Genomic DNA, 21,700 nt, shown 5'->3' with positions numbered 1-21,700 from the left:
ACCTTGGTACATTGTAAATTTATTGGATGGGTCTGCAAGTGTTTTTTTTTTTTAAGTTTTTATTTTAATCACCTAGTGCTTATCACAAAAAGTGTACTCCTTAATCCCCATCACCTATTTCACCAATTCCCCCCCCCCCAACATCCTCTCTGGTAATCATTTATTTGTTCTATATAGTTAAGAGTCTATTTCTTGGTTTCTCTCTCTCTCTCTCTCTCTCTCTCATTCTCTCTTTCCCTTTGCTCATTTGTCTTGTTTCTTAAATTCCACATATGAATGAAATAATATGGTATTTGTTTTTTTCTGACTGACTTATTTCACTTAGCATTATACTCTCTAGCTCCATCCACATTGCAAATGGCAAGATTTCATCCTTTTTGTGGCTGAATAATATTCCATTGTGTATATATACCATATCTTCTTTATCCATTCATCTATTGATGGACACTTGGGCTGTTTCCGTATCTTGGCTATTAGAAGTAATGCTGCTATAAGCATCAGGGTGCATGTGTCCCTTTGAATTAGTATTTTTGTATTCTTTGGGTAAAATCCAGTAGTGTGATTGCTGGATCATAGGGCAGTTTTATTTTTAACTTTTTAAGGAATCTCTATATTGTTTTCCAGAGTGGCCACACCAGTTTGCATTCCTACCAACAGTGCAAGAAGGTTCCTTTTTCGGGGAAATGTTTAAGAAGTGGTATTGAGAGGCTTTGGGAAATTGATTGTAGATGAAAAAGATGAAGAAATGGAAGAGTCAAGGATGACTTCCTGGCTTTGGGTCTGAGCAGCCGGGTAATTGGTTTTGGCATTTATTAGAAGAAATGCACTAGAAGAGGACCAAGATGTTTTGTTTGTTTAGAAGAAAGATCATGAAGTCAGTTTTGGATATGTTGACACAGAGGTGCCCTGTGAGACATTCGAGTAAGATGCTCAATAGGCAGCTGAATACACAGGGTGGGATCTCAAAAAAGAGACAAAAAAAAAAACAACTAGGAAATTATATACACATAATAATACCGTGAAAGTAGAAAAATATGTCTTATGAGAGGTGAACCATGGAATTCAATAATTCAGATGGAGGGAGTAGTTTTATATTGTTTATACAAGGCATTTTTAATTCTGTGGATTTGTTTTCTTTAACAATTTTCTTACTTTGGGGAAAAAACAATGAAAACAAAACAAAAAGCAAAGCAAACAAAAAAATCTGACACCACCTTCTCTTCTAATAATTGTCTTTAAACAAGCTCATCTTGCCTAGTTGTTTAGCATCAAGTCGGGTAACCATCTCCCCCAAGGGAAGGATGGAGGAATGGAAATTGAATTAAATTCTAACAGAATGAGCCAATATATTTTCCCTCCATTTATGTGCAATCTTGTTTCATCCCAGTTGTGACTGATACCTCTGATAAAAGAACCCTGCATCTGTGGCTGATTTAAACAGTGTTGTGCAACACATTCTCTGTCATGATCAAACCTTTTGGTCTTTTTCAATTTTTGTGTTGTTTATAGCTTTTTAATTTTTGCTTTTTCCCTTGAGAATATGGTGGGATACACATGAACTTTGAAACAGAAGGTCTAGCTTTCCATCCCAGCTCTGCATCTCAGTTGAGTAACTTTTAGTCCCTTCTCTCAGAGACAAGGTAATAACTGCCATCAGGGGCTGCAAAACTCACAGCCTCCTGCAAGGTGGGAGCTGGTGGCAGACACTGCCAGTGGCCTGCCCAATATCTATGCTCTCCTTTCTTTCCAACAGAACTCCAATTTCATTCAGGGTAGCAATGTGCCCAACTCTTAGGCTGAACAATATGAAATTGTCCATTGAAAGTGCTGAAATATTGGCAACTTCATGTGGTTCATTCTAAGACAAACAAACAAAATCTCTCTTCCTCACTTTTCTTACTGTTAGAGGTGGCACACAGTTCTTCTGGTCAGTGACATCTTGCAGAGATGTGTGTGGAAGCACCCTTTCCTAAGAAAAAGTTGAAGCCTATTTTATCCTTCTAGGAATATAGACATGATGCCTGGAATAACAACTGACATATTGAAACTGTGAGGATAAGAACCATACACTACAAATGTTGGGGCAGAAAGCTAAATAATTTCCTTGACAAACCTCTTACTATTTTAAGTCATGGGTTATTTGGACATTCTGTTGCCTGCAACTGATGGAGATCCTTTCTGATATTGGGCTCACCAACTATGTTTCTCTTGACCTCCCTCTCAATAATCATCCCATTTAAAAAAGTCAAGATTACTAGGGCTCTGAGATAAGGTTTTTTCTCAACTCTGAAGTTGAGAACATCTAGTTTCAGGCTACTAGGTGGAAAGATCTCAGCATGAAATAGTTATTTGATGAAATGACCTCATCCTCAGAACAGTCACTATCATTTCTTGAGCATATATGATGCCAGGCATTGTGCTAAGCCCTTTGCATACAAGGTCTCATTTAATTCTCAAAACAACTGTATAGAAAAGTAACACTAATTGGTGCCCATTTTAAAGGAGAAAAACAAGTAAGAGAGGTTAATCAACTTGTTCAAACCACACAGGTTCTAATTGACGAGACTAATTCTAATTACTCTTCTAATTCTACTAGAATTCATGTCTCTTTCTAGCCACTGTGCCACACTGCCTTGGTTCATTTCTTGTGCTATGACTAAGTCTGCTAATGGTTTCCCTCCATTAACAGTTTCCCTCCATGCCCAGTTGTTCATTTCATGTCTCTGTCCTACCTTTCTCTGTAACAATACTGTCCAATAGAAGAGCTTTCTGCAATGATAAAGATACTCTAGGGACAGATAGGTCTGGGTGGCTCAGTCAGTTGAATGTTTGACTCTTTTTTGGCTCAGGTCAATACAATAGCTATTACCCAATTTGAAATGTTGCTAATGCGACTAAGAAATGAAATTTTTCTTGACAAAAACTATGAGGTTATTTAGGAATAAATTTTGTTTTATTTTTTCCAGTTTTACTGAAATATAATTGATATATAACATTGAATTAGTTTAATGTGTACAATATGATTTGACATATGTATATATTACAAAATGATCACCACAATAAGTTTAGTTAACATCCATAATCCTACATATTTTTTTTCTTGTGATGAAACTTTTAATATCTCCTCTCTTAGAAACTTTCAAATATGCGATACACATCATTAACTATAGTCATCAGCTGTACATTACATCTCCAGAATGTATTTATCTTATAATGGGAAGTTTATATTTTGGCCACCTTTACCCATTTCCCCACCCCTAACTACCCCCAGCCTCTGCAACTAGCAATATGTTCTCTGTTTTTTTGAGTTTTTTAAAGTTCCACATATAAGTGAGATAATACAGTATTTGTCTTTCTTTGACTTATTTCATTTAGCATAATGCTTTCCAGATCCATCCATATTGCCCCAAATGTAAGGATTTTCTTCTTTTTCATGGCTTAATAACACTCCATTTAAAAATATATACCCTATTTTCTTTATCTCTTCATCTGGCAGCGGCCACTCAGGTTGTTTCTGTGTCTTGGTTAGTGTAAATAATCCTGCAATGAACATGGGGTGCAGATATCTCTTTTAAATAGTGATTTCATTTCCTTTGGATATATACCCAGAAGTGAGATTGCTGGATCATAGGATAGTTCTATTTTTAATACTTTCAGGAACCTCCATACTATTTTCCATAGTGGCTGAAGCCATTTAAATTCCCACCGATAGTGCACAGGTGTTCCCTTTTCTCCACATCCTAGCAAACACTTGCTATCTCTTGTCTTTTTGAATTTTTAATTTTATGTTAAGTAACCTAAAATAATTAGCTACACGTGGCAAGTGACTGCCATATAGGACAGTGCTGCTTTAGAAGACAACAGCCAGATCTAGTCCCTTAGGTGTCTATTCTCAGTGACTACGCCCTTGATAGTCCTGACATTTTCCAGGGTTGGTGGTTGTCCTCTATGGACCTTGTTTGTGGAACTGACTAGAAGAGACCAGGCCTTTCAGTAGCACCCATGTCTTTCTTTTAACTCAATCCTACCAAAATGATAGCATCTGTCTTTGGTGTGTCATGTGTGACTCTGTTGCAGTAGAGGTAAAATATCAAAGTCACTGTGAAACGATGATAATAAATGTGACATCTTTGCAGGTTTTACAAAAGGATTATGAGACCATCATTTCTTGAGGTGAATGATTTATCTGAGGAACTTGGATACTTAAAAGACAAAATGATATGAAATAAAAACCAAATGAAAGCGATAAAACCCCATAACCCTTTCATATTTCAAAGCTAAAATATCACTTAAAATTTTCCTACTTCCAACCTGGGTATTAATTCCTCCATTATTTCATAATTGGACTCCAGACGGTTTCTGACACGTTTAATTAGATCTCTACATCAGAAAGCAATTGACCTGGTCATTGGACTTTCTTAAGAACATTATCTATTTATAGTCAAGTAGCAGGGGCAGGTACATGTCTGTTTACAAACTTCCTTCCAGTGATCAAACTGGCTGATATCACAGAGCAGAAATGGTGATTGCTGTTTTATCTTCCTCATTTACTATAGGAACTTACAACTGTTAGATGTAGTGAACTGGAAAGAGCCCAAGGTAAGGGAATTAGGAAACCTGGTTTTCTACTAAGTTTCTGTGACTTTGGGCAAGTAATTTCACTTGCCCAAAGCTTAATCTCAACTTTAGTCTTATCATACATAAAAATTAGGATGATGTAGATAGTCTTTCCAACTTCAAAAGTTTGGACTTTATGGTGAATGGTTCATGCTGGGATAGCAGCCAAGAGGTCCTTTGGGTGAGCAGTGAGACACTAAGAGATTGCAGAAATGGTTGCAGTGGCCTAAATAAAGATAGGAGGAGGAAGAAGACCATAAGTCAGTGATTCAGATTTGGGGACAGACAAGCTACAATAACAACAGCACAACTATAGAAGTTTGGACATGTGTATCCCTGAAGTTTCTGCTTGCCTGACTTTGACAAAGAATATACTCTCAAATATGAATATGATGTTTGAAGAAGGAAAAAGACTGATCATGATGGAAAAAATGTCTGGAGAAAGAGAGGGAAAGACATAGGAAAACAGGAACAAAAGAAGAGGAGAGGTCACAGAAGGAAAGTCTAAGAAAAGAAAATGCTACCTATTATTCTCTTCCGTGAGTATCCTCTATCACAGTTTTGGGCAATCTCACCCATCTGGATTATTGCAATATGTTTCTCACTGGTACCGCTTCCTTCAGCCTTGCTCCCTCCAATCCATTCTCCATATGCAACCAAAGTGATTTTCCTAAAACACAAATCTGATGAGCATGTCATTCCCTTGCTTAAAATCTTTCATCAACCTTTCTCTTGCTCCTCTGAATAAAGTATAGATCCTTTAATATGCCTTTCTAAGATCATTGTGGTCTGTTTCACATCTTTATGGCAGCGGTTGGTAAACTTGTTTTGTAAAGGGCCATATAGTAAAGATTTTCTGTTCTGCTGGCCAAAAGGTCTCTGTGGCAACTACCAACTCTTCCCTCATGACAAGAAAGCAGCCACAGACAATATGTGAATGAGTGGGTATGGCTGTGTTCCAATACAATTTTACTTATAAAAACAGGTGGCTCTTTTGCAGGCCTTATTTTACTGCCCTTGTCCTATTGTCTCAAGGTCACCTCTCCCACCCAACCACTTAACCCTCTGTACTAAGACCCACGAAGTTACTTGAGATTCCCTAACCATACTCACCTCTCCCTCTCAACACTGTGTTTTTGCCTACACTCACTCTGGATCACCTTCCCCATTTCTTTGTCCAGTTCACCTCTACTCATCCTTGTGATTCATTTTAAACTTCCCTGACCAGCCTCACACCAACATTTTGTTCCCACCACACTGTAGTGTAACTGACCTGTTTGCCTATGTCTCTCACCCCTTACTACACCATAGGCTAGTAGTAGGAACCACATGTTACTCATCTGTGCAATAACCAAAGTGTTCCTGGCAATTTATAGACATTAAAACCCATTTATTAATATAAGAATTTGGTACCCACTGTTTCTCCTGCTGTACTGCCTAGCTAAGGAATGAATGCACTGACTCTGATACTGGAAAAATAGAGGCCATATTTTCATGGTTCCATTTCCTAAAAGTAAGGAGTTTGATTTTATAAAGCCCCCTAAGGGAAAAATTGAACTTAATTTGGAACCCATATCAGAAGAAAAGAGGGCAGCAGAACTGACAGCATCATGTGACTTTAGGAAAGACCACAGGTCACTTAGGTAATGTGAATGATGCACATGGTCAGTGTAGCAAGCAGACCTGAGATTTGGACTGAAAAGCACATGGGCAGTAGCACTGTGACAAGGCAGGGACACACCTGTTGTGCTGTTTCCATTAGGGACAGAGATCAGTTCTAGCTGGTAGAACTGACAGCCAGAGGCATTCTCTTATGTGGAGAATAGGGCTTACCAGGGCTTTCTGTGGAAGGAGATAATGAATAACTTCCTTAATGAATGTGAAAATCCCCTAAAAGGGATGTCTGGGTGGCTCAGTCAATTAAGTGTCTGACTCTTGATTTTGGCTAGGTCATGATCTCACGGTTGCTGAGTTTGAACCCCATGTCGGGCTCATTGCTGAGTGCACAGCCTGCTTGGGATTCTCTCTCTCCCTCCCTCTCTCTCTGTCTCTTCCCCACCTCAAAACTAATAAATAAACTTTAAAAAAATAAAATAAAAATCATCCAGGAGATTGTCTGAAGAGTTGAGGGTGGGGGACAGAACCAACATCTTGTTGGGTGACAGTGTGTCAGGCACAGTGTATCTTACCACCAATAATCTTCACAAAAATTTAGGAAGCATGTCCCAATATCATGGGTGTTAAAAATGGGTTCAGGGGGCTTACACAAACTCTACAGGGTCACACATCTCCGTTCTTCCAATGCACTAGCAGGTGCAGCACAGACAGTGTTTAGCATCCAAGAGAGGGGAATTAAAAGAACTGAGCTGGTAATGCCTGCCTAAATGGAGAGCGTCTCTCTTGATTTGAAAAGAAAGAGAAGATAGGAGACTAAAAGCCCATACTGGGTACCTACATTGTTACATTCACTGCATTCACTCTCCTTTCTGTTCATTCCCTTTCCTTGACAGCACCCCAATATCCTGATGGAAAATAACCTACTTTCATTTTATATAAATTTACTGGAATTATAAATATAGATTTCTTTCCCTTTCTTTATTGGATGGAAGCTTACAGCCTCCCTCGAGGCTATTTCTACCAGATCCTTTCTCTGACCAACCTGATACTTAGGCTTGGCCAATCAGATTTCATCTCCTAAGAATTTAAATCTTGAGTGGATAGACATAAGGCTGAGGAATTGAGTGGATTTCATTCATTCCAACAGTACCTTGATGGTTGATAGTTCATCTCCTGTTTCCAAAACTCTTTGTCCAACCTCCTAATTCTTTGACTTAATGTAATTGTAACCAAGACCCAGAAGAAAAGAATGTTAATCTAGTAGAGAAGAATCACTGAGTCTCACACAAATCACAAAGGCAGTAGAAGTCAAGTAGAAGGGTATGAGGAAAAGAAGAATTCAGAAGAAGTGCTAAAGCACTAATTAAAATTATATGATGATGAGTATAAGTTCGAATTCAAGTAATAATTCATCAGTCATATAACATAGGAAATAAGAACAAAGCATCAAAAGAAGAAATATTGGGTATAATTTTAGAGCACTATACAAAGTTGGCTATAAAGAAGAACACTTAGGGACACCTGAGTGGCTCAGTCGGTTAAGCATCCAACTTCAGCTCAGGTCATGATCTCATGGTTTGTGGGCTCAAGCCCCACATTGGGCTCTGTGCTGACAACTCAGATTCTGTGTCTCCCTCTCTCTCTCTGACCCTCCCCCACTTGTTCTATCAATAAAATAAAATAAAATGGGAAGTCATGTCAGATTTAAACTTACAAAACATTAAATAAACACTTAAAATTTTTAATTTTCTTAATTTTTAATTTTTTAATTTTTTTTAAACGTTTTATTTATTTTTGAGACAGGGAAAGACAGAGCATGAACAGGGGAGGGTCAGAGAGAGGGAGACACAGAATCCGAAGCAGGCTCCAGGCTCTGAGCTGTCAGCACAAAGCCCGACGCGGGGCTCGAACTCACGGACCGCAAGATCATGACCTGAGCCGAAGTCAACCACTCAACCGACTGAGCCACCCAGGTGCCCCTTAAAAATTTTTAAAAAGGGGCTCCTGGGTGGTTCAGTCAGTTGAGCATCTGACTTCGGCTCAGATCATGATCTCACTGTTTATGGGTTTGAGCCCTGGGTTGGGCTTTGTGCTGACCGCTTGCTCAGAGCCTAGATCCTGCTTCAGATTCTGTGTCTCCTTCTCTCTCTGCTCCTCCCCCAGTCATGTTCTGTCTCACTCTGTCTCTCAAAAATAAATAAATATAAAAAAGAAATTAAAAAAAAATGTTGCACCTGGGTGGCTCTGTCAGTTAAGCATCTGACTTCGGCTCAGGTCATGATCTCATGGTCCGTGAGTTTGAGACCCCATTGGGCTCTGTGCTGACAGCTCAGAGACTGGAGCCTGCTTCAGATTCTGTGTCTTCCTTTTTCTCTGCCCCTCCCCTGCTTGAGCTCTGTCTGTCTGTCTCTCTCTCTCTCAAAAATAAATAAACATTAAAATAAATTTAAACTTACACAATTCATATGTCAGTTATATCTCAATAAAAATAAGGGTGAATATGCTATCAAGGTAGAAAGGAAATTAGGGTGTTTTAAGAATATAGTCTCTTGCACACTGTAATGTAATGAGGATGGAGAGGGAAATAGATTTCCAGTGCATGTGGGAAAGGAGGGGATAAAGGCAGAAATAAGGAACTTCTTCCATAATTTTTGAAGCCAACTATTTAAAAATAGTTTATAAGAGAGATAAAATTGAAAGGTGCTTATTTTATTCAAATTTTCAACAGACTGGAATGTACTTACCAAAACAAAAAAAGTAGAACTGAGAAGATTTACATAACATATAGGGAATAGAATTTATGACATATAAAATAGGAGGCCTAGCTGTTCTCATCAATTTTTTAAAAAGCCTGGAAACTTGACAAAAATATTTGGAGATTAAGCAAAATTTTGGTAGTTGAGAAATAAATGTTAAATTAGGAGAAAAGAATGGTCCAGAGAAGTGAAGTTTTGTTAATCTACGTCACCAGAGTGAATGGAGCAATTAACTAATATAAAAAGAGATTTCTGAAGGGAAAATGTGAAGGCCACAGCTTGGAAGAATAACAGAAACATTACCATTTTCAGATATTAATAGAGAGGACATATGCATGGAAAAATAAAGAGATAAATTGGAACAAAAAAAAAGCAAAACTGTAAAATAAATGTGACAAAACTCATCCCATATGATCAAATTTATGACAGGAAAACAATAACCATAAGGTGAAATGAGACCAAAGCTCTTAGCCTGTGTCATGGCTATCATTTCTTTGACTTGGAAGAGCACGTTCATGTGTCAATGTAGATATGATGCTAGAATGGAAAAACATGGGGGAAAGGAGTGGCATTTCATAGGTCATCAACTTGTAAATTAAAAAAAATAATAATAACCCAAAATTGTGAATGGCAGAGAAAAATGGTTGGGAGGTGGGCCAAAGTCCTAAACTCATAGCATTATGGATAGGAAGAGAGGTAGTAGAGTCAGAAAGATTTCAATACAAAATCTACCTCTGACATTCCATAGCCCTGTGACCTTGGGCAAGTTGCTTAACCACTATGTAAGGATACACTGTATCCTAGCTTATAAAATGAAAAAGGGAGAGGGAGAGAGAGATGAGAGAATTATTTTGGTCTTACAGGGTAAGACTCAATAAATGGTAGCTAGTATTTCATAATCTTTGGTGATAATTCTCACAATGAACAGATTAATACGGTATGGTACAGGACCATAGGTCCTGACTTCTAGGTACAGAGCAGTTGTGAGGACTGAGAGCTAGACCTACATTGTAGGTTTTCATCAAAATAACCAATGGAATAATGAAAAGATGAAAAAACTTTAAGAGTGTTTGAAACTAGGAAAGAGTACTATCCACAGGGCAGCAACTTTGAGGAAACGTCTAGAGATAAACTTCAGATGGGACCAAGTGTCACTCACTCTAAGTTTAATTTATGACCCTTCCTCATGAAAAAAAAAAAAAAAAGGAAGAATAGAAAGAAAGTAAGAGACCCCTGAAAATGGATAATTAGGAGAGACCAGAAAAGGTCAAGGGACAAAGAAACACACTACTTTATCTGTCTATTCTCAGTAGTGGTATCTAAAACACTTTCTAGAGAGGCCCTAAGGTTACAGCCCTTCTTAAGAAATCTAGCAAGTAGCCACTCAAAGGAGACTATATATACCATTGCAGCTTATGCCTGGGTTAGCAACCAGATGGAACACAATGTTGAAAAGTTAACTTTGACCCAACACTTTCAACAAACAAAAAGCAGAAAGCATGGAAATAGGGAGTTTCGCTGGAACTCTTTCTTCTTAGGTAACTGAATTACTGAACTATGAATAAAATTTATGGTTAACCATTTCAGCAGCTTAAGGTCTCAAAGAAGTTTCAGGTGAACAGTGAGAAAAGTCAAATTGGTACATTATTCTCTTTCAGATTGAGAAAACAGGATAAAATCAATGAGCCCTAAGCAGAGATTCTGGAAGATTGAACATGCCACCCAAAATACAGCTGTAGATCTTAGACAAAGCTGGCAGTCCTCCCAAGTGAATGATATCCATAAAGGGTAAAAGCAATATCCTCTTGGTTAGAACAGTAAAAACATATTCTTGCCAACAACTGGTGGGAATGCAAACTGGTGCAGCCACTCTGAAGAACAGTATGGAGGTTCCTCAAAAAACTAAACATAGAACTAGCTTACGATGCAGCAATTGCACTACTAGGTATTCACCCAAAGGATACAAAAATACAGATTCAAAGGGGTACACACACCACAATGTTTACAGCAGCATTATCAACAATAGCCAAACTGTGGAAAGAGCCCAAATGTCCACTGACTGATGAATGGACAAAAAAGATATGATATGTATACATATACACACACACGCACACACACACACACACGATGGAATATTAGCCATCAAAAAGAATGAAATCTTGTCATTTGCAACGATGTGGATGGAGCTAGAATGTATTATGCTAAGTGAAAGAAGTGAATAAGAAAAAGACAAAAAGGCATAAGATTTCACTAATACGTGGAATTTAAGGAAAAAAAAGAGATGAACATAAGAGAAGTGGGTGGGGGGAGAGAAGAGAGGGAAACAAACCACAAGAGACTCTTAATGATAGACAACAAACTGAGGGTTGATGGAGGGAAGTAGAGGGGGATGAGCTGGATAGGTGATGGGTATTAAGGAAGGCACTTGTTGTGATGAGCCCTGGGTGTTGTGTGTAGGTGATGAATCACTGTATCATACTCCTCAAACCAATACTGCACTGCATGTAAACTAACTGCATGTTAACTGAATAAAAATAAATAAGAAAAAAACAACAGTGAAAATGTGAAAGAAGAAAAAAACCCACTAACACAAACTACTCTGTGTCATAAGGAAAATTTTTGACTGAAATAATACCCTTGGAACCATCAGCAAATAGCATGAGGAAGAATGCACATAATTTAAAGATGAATAAAAAGCAAAAGACAAATTACGCCTATAAATACAACAGAAAAGATGCAGGAGAGCAGAATTCTTATAGTGATTAAATAAATAGGAAATACTTCTCTAGCTCTAACCCTAACCCTAGCCCTAACCCTAACCCTAGCCCTAACCCTCACTTCATGAGGACAACACAACCTTGCTACCAAAAGAACCTGTAAAGGACTTTACAGAAAGGAATTAAAGACCTAAACAAATGGGAGCACATTCAGTAATCCTGAGTTGAATGACCTAATACTGTGATAACCTTTCCCCAGATTAATCTGTAGATTTCATACAGTTCTGATTCAAATCCAAGCATGTATTTTAGTGGAATTGATAGGACAATTCAAAAATATTTGAAAATGCAAGGTGCTAAGAAGAACTATGTCTCCAAGAAGAACAAAATCGGAGGACTTATAATACTTGTACTACCTTATATGGAGGCTTATTTTAAAGCCGTAGGATTTTAAAAAGTGTGCTGTTGGAACAAGGACATTATTGTCTAATAATGAACAGAAAAGCAAATCCAGAGGGTAACCCACATATGACAGGCACAGTCATCTAATTTGCTAATGCAAATACCAATGCAATGATGTGGGAAATTGCTAATTGTGTAAGTAGACCACAATTCTTCCAGAATTCCCTAACTCCTCTCCCTTCAAATCTTTGCACCTTGACTGGAGGAAATCTACCCATACTTTTAAAAATAGTCCCTTTATAGCCCCTCCTCAAATTATTCTGATTTGAGTGTGCCCACTGTCTCCTGCTGGGTCGCTGAGAAACATGGGGCAAGTATCACTTAGAACATTTACAGTCATGGGGCACCTGGGTGGCTCAGTTGGTTAAGCGTCCAACTTCGGCTCAGGTCACAATCTCGCAATTTGTAAGTTTGAGCCCCACGTCGGGCTCTGTGCTGACAGCTCAGAGCCTGGAGCCCACTTCAGATTCTGTCTCTCTCTCTCTCTCTCTCTCTCTCTCTCTCTCTCTCTGCCCCTCTCCTGCTCACACTCTCTCTCAGTCTCTCAAAAGTAAATAAATGTTAAAAAAAAATTTAAAGAACATTTACAGTCATTGTTCTTGCTTTTAAGCAGAGACGTCCATTCAACAGCCTAGCCTAAAGCTTTTCTATCCTCTCCTAACCATTTCTAGGGAAAGAGATTCAACATCTTGCTTCAATAATGTATCCATTATTAAACTTTCTCAATAATATATTCAGCATTATACCAACCTTTGCTGACGGGAATTTATATTTTGTACACAATAGTAATCCACCCCTGTTTCCCTTTTATACCTATCACAGAGATCATAGAATGTCGGTGTTAAGAAAGGGCCTTGGATATCATCAAATCCAGAGGTTTCCTATTGGGTGTTTCTGTTTGTTCCCTGATAGGTATTCTAAAGTTCAAAAGAATCCATCTGGACTATTAGTTTGCCTAGAATAGGATCACTGGGTTATTCTGTTATTTAAAATGTCTTTAGAGGACAAAAATCCTTCCAAACACACATCCCATATGAAAAGGTGGGGGACTCACTGACCTAGTTTAACCTATTTATAGCTCAGGGAGGTTATAGTTTACCCAAATTGTGCCCAGTCAGCTTGTTGCATAACTTGGAATACAGTCCTTGCTCTTAATTAGTCCTCTTTCCATTACACAATCCTCCTCCTTAGATGAAGACTTCCTGCCCCAATACAGCTTTATTATTTATGTTCTCTCAGGATAAATCTCCAACAAACAAACGCCTCGGTAATTGTAGCCACTACTCAAAGTGTGGTCTGAGCACCAGCTGTATCAATATCACCTGGGAGATTGTTAAAAATGCAGACCTTCAGGGGCGCCTGGGTGGCTCAGTTGGTTGAGCCTCCGACTTCAGCTCAGGTCATGATCTCACAGTCTGTGAGTTCAAGCCCCGCGTCAGGCTCTGTGCTGATGGCTCAGAGCCTGGAACCTGCTTCAGATTCTGTGTCTCCCTCTCTCTGCCCCTTCCCTGATAACTCTCTCTCTCTCTCTCTCTCAAAAATAAACATTAAAAAAATTTAGGGGCGCCTGGGTGGCTGAGTCGGGTTAAGCGTCCGATTTCATCTCAGGTCATGATCTCACGGTTCATGGGTTTGAGCCTCGTGTCAGGCTCTGTGCTGACAGCTCCGAGCCTGGAGCCTGCTTCCAATTCTGTGTCTCCCTCTCTCTCTGCCCCTCCCCCACTCATGCCCTGTCTCTCTCTCTCTCTCTGTCAAAAACAAATAAACATTAAAAAAAATTTTTTTTAATGCAGACCTTCAGCCCCACAACCCCCAGCCACAATGTGCAGCATCTGCACAAAATCCTCTGGTGATTCATATACATATTAGAATTTTGAGACACTCTGGCCTCTGGGCTTGCTAATTTCACATCTATAAATGATGCCGGCCCATCCCCAGCATTACCAGATGCACAGGTAAATGCCTGTTTTTCTCTACTTTTATCACCCACAGTAGAATTGGCTATAAGAAGGTTCACAAGGAGGAAGAACTGTCTGAAACCTCTTTTTTCCTAGAACAAAAAATTGATGCCACTTTAATATGACCCCCGCCTGCCACCTAAGAGTTGTTTCTAGAGCAAAATATTTCCAATCTGCCCAGTATTGGTTGTCTTCATGAGTTAGAGCTTCTTGAGAACCCATGTTTCTTCTACCTCATTGCCTGAAACCTGCTAATGGGAAATAGGAAATGAAAACTGACAGAGATAGGGGCGAGGAGGGGGGAAACCCAGCTGGACAAAGGGAAATCATTTGGAAATTAAAAACAAAGCAACATATGAATCCAGGAGTCTGGGAGTTGAAAAGGGAAGTTTTATGTAATTCCAGCCAGTTGATGTCACTGCGGCCAGTTCTGTGACTGACTAAGGGAGGCCGAGGGGAGGGGGGATGTGGAGGTGGGAAAGACCCAGACATTCTCCTTTGGACCTGAGGCTCAGCCTTATGTGTGCAGGATGAGATCAGTAAGAACAAAGAGATGTATCTGACCAAGAGCCAGGGCCATTTCCCTGCAGAAATGATTCTGCAGTCCTAAAGAGGTCCGTCATCCCTTCTGAGCCTCCCCTTCCCTCAACCAGTCTTTTTGTGGCCTCCTGAGCCCATCTGAGGCACAGTGATACCTCACAGGCTTCTAGCTCATCTGTGTTCAGGAATGGGAGGGTCGGGGCCACTGACACACACCGGTATCCTGCAGCCTATTATTTCCTGCTTGTCCTGGCCCCCGTCCAAGGCCCAGCATGACAGGTGGATGAAGTTCACCAGAAAGCTCAGCAGTGGGCCAGTTTTCCAGGAATGCTGCTGCTAACTAGATTCACATACTAGCCACCCCCACCACCTCAGGCTGAATGGAGAGCCAGCTGAATGGAGCAGAGTTTTTTCTTTTTTCTTTTTTTTTTTTTGAACTCTGTCTCCAGTCTGGATCCTGTGATTGTTTCAGCTGGTATAAGCAACTCCCTACTTAGGCTCCAGGGTCCCAAGTGCTTCCAAATCCCTGCAAGGAACAAAAGTGATTCATTCAGACCTTTGTTCTCAAACTAATGGTCCATAATTGAGGACTGGAAGGAAGGACAGCAGGTGCCACTGAGGGCATGGGAGTAAGGGAGAATGAGGGCTTTGGGCTGCTTTAGCAAGAAAAGTTTCAGGGCGATGTAGTAACCTGATTGAGGGAGGAGAATGTAGAGAGAAGTAAAAACAGATCATAGCTTTTAATAGGCGATCCAGAAAGATATAGAGAATGAGATTAAATTTAAAGAGAGAAACTATTCCATTTGAACAGAGTTTAGAGATTGTAAAAGTGTCTGCTCTTCCAATATGCTTTTGATTATATTTCCCGAATATATTTCCCAAATAAACTGTGAGTTAATGAGACAAATAATCATGCAAATAATTCTTGTTAATTGTGTCAGGCTGACAGTTTAAAGCAGCCCCCAACCCCACTGGATTTAAGAGCACTTAATATGTGCTTCCCACTGCACTAAGTGGAAAGGAGAGAAGGAATGCCAAAATACATTTAAGTTCCTGACCTCCTGAGTTTCTCAAAAAATTAAAAATAGAAATGCTATATGATCCAGTAATTCCACTACTGGGTATTTACCCAAAGAAAAATGAAAACACTAATTTGAAAATCAGACACATGTACCCCTATATTTATTACAGCATTATTTACAATAGCCAACATATGAAACCAACCCAAGTGTCCATTGATAAACGAGATGTGGTAAATGTACACACACACACACACACACACATGATAGAATATTGCTCAACTATAAGAAAGAATAAGATCTTGACATTTGTGGCAATATGGATGGACCTAGCGAGTATTATGCTAAGTGAAATAAGTCAGACAGAAAGAGACAAGTACCATATGATTTCACTTATATGCGGAATCTAAAAAAAAATTTTTTAAAGCAGAAACAGACCCATAAATGCAGAGAACAAACTGATAGTTGCCAGAGGGTAGATTTGTGGGAAGGTGGACAAAATGGGTGGAGGAGAGTAGAAGATAACAGGTTTCCAGTTACGGAATAAATAATCACAGGAATGAAAGGTACAGCAGAGGGAATATAGTCAATGATATTGTAATAGCTACAATGGTATTGTAGATGGTAGCTATATTTGTGGTGAACGTAGTGTAAGTACAGAGTTGTCAAATCACTATGTTGTATACCTGAATCTAAGGTAACATCATGTGTCAACTATACTTCACTAGAAAAGAAATGGTTCGTGCCCCTCTGGAGCACGCAAACGAGAAAGACAGACATGCAGGTAGATAAACGAGTATCGTGTGACCAGCAATGAGATGGAGGCATGTGTTGTTGCTATGGAAATACAGAGGAGACACAGGAAGAGATCTCAATGTTTGGGGAGGGAGAGTTGCACTCTTTCCAATTCTGGCAAAGCAGAGCCAGAGTGAGATAGGGCTGGTCCACCAGATTTTAAAGGTAGACAATTTGCTGATGGACCCGGCAGGTGGGAAAGGTGCCTTTGGGTAAAGAGATAATCAATCTATGGGCCAGGGTCAGCCTTTATTTTTGCTTGGCCTGTCTCTGGATGCTAAGTCATCATCATCTGTTTCTGCTATAAGCCGAGACACCAACTTGGGAGGTACTTGCAGAAGTCCTTAGAAGGTTCCCAACAGTCTGCATCACTGCTGGGGGAGCTAGCTTTAGTCTTCACATACATGTCCTGGAGATCTGGAGGGAAATTATTTTGGGATATAAATATGTATTTCAAGATCGTGGCCAGTATCTAAATGACTTACGTCTATTATTGCCTCCATGGGTAAATGCTAAGTATATCTTCCCCATGCTATAGCATCAGTATAAAGGAATGAACCGAAGAGCCAACCATCTCCACCCCAAACCACTTCCATCCTGCCCACAGGTGGGGAGGGGGAAATTACTTGAATTTAATGCTAATAAACCCTATCACTGCCTCTGTACAAGGTTTAGATGAAGGGTTAACAAAAGGATTGACTCTTCTATCTCTTCATGTATAAACTACTCTCACTTTGGAGATAAGAGTCTTTGCAGACTATATTTTCTACAGGAAAGTGGTTTTACTTTCTTCATAAGGTCTAGACTACATTTTTCTAAATATCATTGATTCTTCTTGGGGAGGAAAGGAGTATATGCATGTGTGTGCACACACATAAGTGAGCTTTTGAGCCAACATTTATTTGTTTGGAAACTAGGAAGAAAGAGAAAGCTTACCCGGATGTCACGATGTCACACTGATAAAGATCTATAAAAAGGGACCACACTTGGAGTGCCAAAGTTCACACTGGGATGTTCATTCTACTGGAATACTAAAGTCCAGCCCTGAACTGGCTTGCCAAATCCCTGTCTCCCTTATTCTCCCTTCCTCTCCTCTAGGTATTATTCTAAAGGAATAAATGTGACTTTGGAAAATTTCTATAATTTATTGTGTTCTTCTAGCAATTATGCTATTGTGGTTGGGACAGAGATGGGCTGGATCCTGCCCACTACTCTGGGAAAAGGGTGATGGATTATGACGAAGTGAGATTATTTGCAATGCAAAGGATTAATGCAAAAGCAAAAAGCAGCACTGTGAGAGAGAAAGGGATAATGTTAGAATAGGAGTCAGACTAGCTACATAGAGATTATGTTCATGAGAAGCTTCCCCTATAATGATTTTAAGTTATTTTGATCTTTTGCTTTGTTCTGTAAAAACAGTCATATTAAACCTTAGGTTTGCACTTGTCTTGTACCTTGCAATTTGCCTTTGCTATGACAACCCTTTGGTAAAATTTTAGTTCTCCTTTAAAAAGTTATGGGAATAGTATTGTGGGAATTAGGGCCTTTCCATTTTCCTCTTTATTGGCTGAGATCCTTGTTACAGTAAGAGCATTGTTTTCGGAAAACACTAGTCCAGGCATTCTTGGTGGGAGTAAACCTCAGACCAAAGATCCTTTCCAAAAAGATAGCAGAGGGGAGGGCATGGTGAAAGAGATTTGGATATTCAGATGCAGGAGAAATTACAAAAGAAAAACAAAGAGAAGAAAAATTCCCATGACCCTGCTACCCTCAAGAATTTTAAATTCATTTAAAAAAAATATTTATTTTTGGGAGAGCACAAGCAGGAGGAGCAGAGAGAAGGGGACAGAGGATCTGAATTAGGCTCCTCAATGACAGCAGAGAGCCCGATGCAAGGCTCAAATCCACGAACTGTGAGATCATGACTTGAGCCAAAGTCAGATGCTCAATGGACTGAGCCACCCAGGTACCCCAAGAACTTTTAATTCATTTAAGAAGATAGAGCATACACCCATGACTATTTTTCCAGCTATGGTCTTCATTCACTCATCCTGCTGTGGCTCAACTAGACTCCCCTATTTTTTTAATGTTTATTTATTTTTGAGAGAGAGGGGGGGGGCAACCACAAGTGGGTAAGGGGCAGAGAGAGAGGGGGACAGAGGATCTGAAGCGGTCTCTGTGCTGACAGCAGAGAGCCTGACGCAGGGCTGGAACCCACAAACCATGAGATCATGACCTGAGCCGAAGTCAGATGTTTAACCGACTGAGCCCTGATTCCCCTAATTTTTTATATGGCACCACCATCCATTCAGTTTCCAAGCCCAGAATTTGGGTGCCAAGTCTGATTCTTTCCTTTTCCTCACCCTCTACAAATAGCCAGTCTTAAAGTCCCATTGGTTCCATCCTCCCAAATACTTTCGATATTTTCATGCAGTACTGCCATGAAGAATGGCACTGGAGAAGACAAACTGGGGAAGCCGCTGGATTTGGCAGCAAAAAGACCTTTAATGACTTGCAAGGAAACTATTTCAGCAGCCATATTACAAGGGTGAAGCAAGCATGTGTGCCAATGAAGAAGAGATGGCTGTTGCACCTGATAAGTGCTTGGGAGCAATAATATTCAGTATATGCTCAAACCAAAAATTATGCCTCCTTTAATAATTCAGATGGGCACTTGACTCTTCTCATTCCGCTGTTCTATTTCATAATTTCTTTTTCCTTTTTAAATTAATTTTGCCTTCTGGAGAATAGGGTATAAAATCATGGTAATGGCATTTTGTGAAAACGTTAGCCTTTCTTACTAAAAGAGCCCAGGCAGCAAAATTCCACCATCTACGCAGAACAAAAAATAGAAGTTTAAGAACCTCCTGGATTCAATATGGTAAATAATTTTTTTGCTCCCCCAATTTTTTTCTTATGAATAATTCTATGAATACTTTTCTTGCGAATACCAGCTTTAATATATTTGCAGACTGTTTCTCAGCTTGCATTCTGTCAACTAAACCAGTTTCCTTACTATTTGTATGGCCTTGGCTTTTTTTTTTTCCCCTTGGCATTTTTATTTTAACTTATTTTCTCTCATCACTCCATCAGCCTATAATCTCAGTGAACTTCCAATTTCAGCTAAAATATGATTTGGAAATGTAAAGAATCTGGCAGTCAGAGTTTTTAGGTTCGAGTATCAGATACACCACATAATGGTGGTATGAACTTGGAGAAGAACCTAATGTCAGATCCTCAGATCTTCACCTATAAAATGGGGGAAATTATATCACCTTAGTAAAGGTTGATGCAAAGACTAAATAAGAGCAAATATGTGAAATTGCCTGGCTCATAGCAGCCATTTAATAAATTTTAGTTCCTTCAGACGCCTTCTCTAAAGTCCTCTACTTTTTCTTGAGCTACAGACTTGGATTTCCAATTTCCTGCAGACATCGCTACACATAAGACTTTCTAGTGGAAGGCACGATTTTCCATAAAACTTGTCTTTCACATTTCCCTCCATATTTTTGTTCATAATATCAGTCTATCGTTCAACACATTTTTTTTTTTTGCCCAACCCTGGTTCCAACCTTTGCTGATATCTGGCAGAGACCATGAGATGCCTCTAAGGTATCCTCAGGTGGGAGCAGAAGCACTAGTGTCTAAAGTGAAGAAACAACAGGTGCAGAGAGCAGCAATCCACTTGGTAAAATTCCTTGGAGAGACTTTCTAAACCAGCTTCCCCTCTCCCTTTCATCCTTTTTATGGTCTGCTATGCTTGGCTCCTGATCCAGACTTAGGATCTGCTTTTATCTTTGATATTTGAGGATCTAACTCAACTTTTCTGGATTGCAGATGAATGGCTAATCTCTGGAACCTCAACTATTGCAAACACTCATGAACTGATCTCCCTTTCTGCAGCGTCTTCCTGTCTAATCCAGCCTTCCAAAAGGGATCACTTTAATTATCCAAACAATCCCTTCAATAGTGTTAGTCCTCGGGCGCCTGGGTGGCTCAGTTGGTTGAGCATCCGACTTCAGCTCAAGTCAGGATCTCACAGCTCATGAGTTCAAGCCCCACGTCAGGCTCTGTGCTGACAGCTCAGAGCCTGGAGCCTGCTTTGGATTCTGTGTCTCCCTCTCTCTCTGCCCCGCACCCACTCACATTCTGTCTCTGTCTCTCTCAAAAATAAATAAACATTAAAAAAAATTTAGTAGTGTTAGTCCTCTACAGTTAAGCCTCAAAAAATGTCTCTCCCACCACTTACAGCATAAAGCCCAAATTACCTTGCCTGGAAATAATGGGAGTAACTGTATAACTTGGTTCCTACCTATATTTCCAGCCTTATCTCTGACCATTCCCCAAGATGAATTCTTTGCTTTAATATCAACTTAATGACTTGCTCTCTAAAGTGTACTTTTTGTTTCAACTGTCCCCACATTCAACCACCTTGCCTTCTTATTTCAAGGAGAATCCTCCCATTATGTTTTTCTTGATGGGAGGGAGGGTCAAATGCACCATCTTTTCCCTCCTTGCTTCCATGGTATGAGCACTGACTTAGGCTTTGCCAGCCAGATGCTCCCATCCAGGACAATAAAAACTGAGTAATGTAGACCTAGAGAAGCAGTTGGAATTCATTTACAGTGGTGATGGTGGTGGTGGCCAAATCCTCCGGCAGGTGTAGCATCATCCTGGCTAGATTCTTTCTGCTAAAAGACTATTGTGCTTCCTGCTTCTTGGCTCTTGGATACATTTGCTCCTTACCATTTTCTGAGCCTGATCCTCCAGCTTTCTGATGGTTCTGCAAGCCAGTGATATTATTCCAATGCATCTCCATTTTCTTTCTTACAGACAGAGATGTTTCTGTTGCTTTCAACCCCAAGAATCCTAACTTATATCCTGAGATGTCTAGCTGTTTTCACCAGTGTTTCTTTGCTATGGTAATTCTATGTGCAGAATGCCTTTCTTACTTCTCTCTGCTTTTCTGGAGATCCCATGCATAGTGAAAGACAAACATTTAAAGAACCATTACATTTCAAAAAGATAGATGCCAGGAGGGAGATATGTATTGTGTCCATTCGGGCATGAAGGGAACTCTTTTTACTTATGGGAAACTTCCATAGGAAGGAACCTGTCAGGTATTGAACTGGAGGAAAGACAGTACAGGCACAGAGTCAGCATGAACAGAGGCAAGGAGGTGTGAAGGAACATGGCAACACTGAGCAATGGCAGAAGTT

General features: G+C 39.7%; 1 long non-coding RNA gene across 2 annotated transcripts in view; it reads left to right on the top strand.

Moving 5' to 3' along the window:
• LOC122233696 overlaps positions 1–21,700 on the top strand; it is a 119,635-nt gene that overhangs the window by 64,144 nt on the left and 33,791 nt on the right. The gene's annotated exons all lie outside the window — the stretch shown is intronic.

Source organism: Panthera tigris, chromosome E1 (genome assembly GCF_018350195.1).
Source record: "Panthera tigris isolate Pti1 chromosome E1, P.tigris_Pti1_mat1.1, whole genome shotgun sequence".
In the NCBI taxonomy this organism is placed as follows: Eukaryota; Metazoa; Chordata; class Mammalia; order Carnivora; family Felidae; genus Panthera; species Panthera tigris.
The sequence above is the reverse complement of the archived record's forward strand: the minus strand, read 5'-3'. Positions and strand labels throughout refer to the sequence as shown.